Consider the following 3,716-nt stretch of genomic DNA (forward strand, 5'->3'; position numbering starts at 1 on the left):
GTACCTTGGTTTCATTAAGAGCCGAAATCATTATAAAGCGTAGATCTTACATATTTTGCATTGAATTTAGCGTAGAACTTGCATATTTTGCGTTGAATTTAGCCTAGATTTTACATATTTTTCGTTGCATTTAGCCGAGATCTTACATAATTTCAACGTATTCAACGCATTTATCATGTGAGAAGTACTGGGAAAAATTTAAAATTTTTTTTAAGTTTTGAAAAAAATTTGAATTCCTAAAATGGTCTGAAATGGTTTTTGCACCGTAAGAGAGCAAATGGTTATTTTTTGCTGACTTCATTTTTCTCAATTGTGCAGTATAGGGTCGAAACAGTTAAAAAATTAACTTTTTGAAAAAAACTTGAAAAATTTGAAACCGTAAAATGGTGTCAATTGGATTTCGCACTATAAAAGAGCACTAAAAAATAATTTTTCTCTGACTTCACAATTCTCACCTTTGCAGCATAGGGGTCAAAACATTGAAATTGATTTTTCGAAAAAAAAACTTGGAAAAATTTTGAAATTGTAAAAATGGTCTCAAATGGATTTTGTACAATAAAAGAGCACTAAAAAGTGGTTTTTTGCTGACTTCGCTTTTCTCACCTGTGAAGCATAGGGGTCGAAACAGTGAAAAAATTGACTTTTTGAAAAAAAAACTTGAAAAACTTTTGAAATCATAAAGTGGTCTGAAATGGAATTCAAAAAAATCAACCTTAAATTTTTAAGATCTATGCAAAAATTCTACGCAAAATATGTAAGATTGGTGTTGAAAGCGTTGAATTTATGTAAGATCTACGCTAAACTCAACGCTAAATATGTAAGATCTACGCTAAAAATCAACGCTAAAAGTGTAAGATCTACACCAAAATTCAACGCAAAATTATGTAAGATTGGCGTTGAATTCATTGAATTTATGTAAGATCTACGCTAAATTCAACGCTAAATATGTAAGATCTACGCTAAAATTCAACGCTAAATATGTAAGATCTACGCCAAATTTTAATGCAAAAATATGTAAGATTGGCGTTGAATGCGTTGAATTTATGTAAGATCTACGCTAAATTCAACGCTAAAAACGTAAGATCTACGCTAAAATTCAACGCTAAATATGTAAGATCTACGCCAAAATTCAACGGAAAATTATGTAAGATTGGCGTTGAATGCGTTGAATTTATGTAAGATCTACGCTAAATTCAACGCTAAAAATGTAAGATCTATGCTAAAATTCAACGCTAAATATGTAAGATCTACGCCAAATTTCAACGCAAAATATGTAAGATTGGCATTGAATGCGTTTAATTTATGTAAGATCTACGCTAAATTCAACGCTAAATATGTATGATCTACGCTAAAATTTAACGCTAAATATGTAACATCTACGCCTAAATTCATCGCAAAATTATGTACGATTGGCGTTGAATGCGTTGAATTTATGTAAGATCTACGCTCAAGCGTAGATCTTACATAAATTCAACGCATTCAACGCCAATCTTACATAATTTTGCGTTTTTTAGCGTTGACACCTCGGCCCGGGTGTTGGGCTAGAAGGTTTTCCTTTCTAGAAGGTTTCCCCAACATTCTAGAAGGTTTTCCTTTCTTCAAAAAGTTTGCTACGATTATCATTGTCAGAGTCAGTGTCAAATAACAGTATGGGGTTTTACGTAAATTGATTATCGGTGGTTGTAGGATTTCTGTCACTGTGTTATGATCAAATTATGGAGGAGCCTGTTGCAGTTAAATTATAGGATTAAAGTTTTTGAGTTACGGTAGACCTAATGTTGCTGTAAAACAATTTTCACCTTAAAAACTATTTGAAGAAAAGCATTTGCTACCTAACTATTTGACAGACGTATAAAAGTCTTCTATGTCTGTGACGAATAAGAAAAATGAAGAGTTTTCTTTTCAAAGCTGCTCGCTTGTTCTTTGAAATTCAAACGGTTACCAGTCATACACTGTTCATAAGTTTCCATTTTTCCATGTTCTTGCCACCTTAATGATAAGAAGAATAGATGGTAATAGCGATATTTTTTTTGCATACAAGTCTATGCCCTAACTGTTCTTTTTTCAATTTGTTCACATATATAATGAAAATTGTCATCAAATAGTTATTCCTCAGTGACACCAATACTGGCTGTTAAAAGTTTTCAGCATTTTTTTCAATTGAAAGCAATTTTAACCGGTGGCTTTAAATCTACAGGTCATAAACTGGAAGGCATTTTAATCAATTAGGTCAACAGAAAACTTAGAATATTTAGATTATTACTAGATAACTTTGAAACTATGCCAGTCAGTTAGATTGAACTTGCTGCTTGATTCGATAAAAAAAATAAAGGCTGGAGTTTCTGATTAAAAGCTCAATTTATTCAGTTAGTAATTTTGAGGGAACACAGTCGACGTTTTTAATTATTATCATGAAATTTCAAGAGAGATTAATTGTTCACCATAGCCTGCAAAAACATAAATTTGCTATGAAATTCAACATTGGCGTGAAAAGGTCTAAAAATTTGCTTCTGTTCAATTTTACACTTAGTCTCATTGACACGGCTCATCAACTTTTTGTTGCTCAAATAATATTTTGGTTGTTGGTTATGTTTTGACTGATGGCTTTAGAGGTTAAAAATTTGCTTTCATAAGAATTTTGTGAGCTTTCGATACTGCTCAATATTTCTGGCTCTTTTTGTCATTTCAAACAGACTTTTTTCAAAGAAAACCCAATTAAAATCGAAAGAGACCCAAACAAAAAAATCAAGCCATTTTTCAAATCAATTGAGTATTTTAATGGTCTGCATTCAATTTCTTTTTCTTTTACGATGTGGATTTCCACTGTGGTTTTCCGAAATTTTGAGTTTTGTCCGCATTTATTTTTTGTTCGTCTTTTACTTCGCTCTCACTAATAACAAGCAAAACTTGCTTCCTGAACATTTGTAATTTCATTTGATTTTGTTTTAAGTTGAAAACCTATGGTTTGTTTGAAATTTGAAAATATTTGCTTCACGAAAATCAGCAGGTTTTTGAGCTTTGTCACTGTTATGCTATTTCTGTCAAATTTGTAGCTTTGTCACGGTAACAACAGTTCACACCATGTTCTAGTGAAGCAAGGTACAATTTTTATATATTCTATGTATCTTTTTATTTCCAAACCAACGGATTCTTTGCATTGGTACTACGCCTTTTTTGTCGGGTTTTTTTCCTTGCCACATTATCACACCAACGGTTCTGTCCAATTCGCGTTGACAGAAAACCACGATTGAAGATATTTCATGTTTTTTATGAATAATCTACAGTTTTGACGGTAGTGACACCGCTTTGGGTGAAATTAACTTTATCTGGTGAACTAACTTTATCTCGCTTTTGCTGTTCTTTTCGCAGTCGTCAGATATTTTTAGATGTTGAATTGTCCCAATTGCTTCCTATTAGGTATATATTAAACTTCTTATGGAGCCAATTTGTTACAGGCTTTAATCAGTTTGAGAATTGCTGTTTTCGAAAAGAGAAAAGTAGGTTTGAACTTAGACCTTTGCTCTTTTTTGTCGAACTGTTACCTTTGCTCTTTTAAGTCCTCTTTATTTAGAGACCTTATGTCTTCTCTAATGAAGTACAGGTTAGTTTTTTAGTTCAGATTTTATCTTATTTCTTGTTCATTGCGTTATTAAGCGGTTCTCCAAATACAGACGTCAAGTTTCTGTTGTAATTATTGTTTGCTATATTTTTTTTTG

The sequence above is a fragment of the Convolutriloba macropyga genome, chromosome 1 (genome assembly GCF_964194025.1).
Source record: "Convolutriloba macropyga chromosome 1, txConMacr16.3, whole genome shotgun sequence".
NCBI classification, from domain to species: Eukaryota; Metazoa; Xenacoelomorpha; order Acoela; family Convolutidae; genus Convolutriloba; species Convolutriloba macropyga.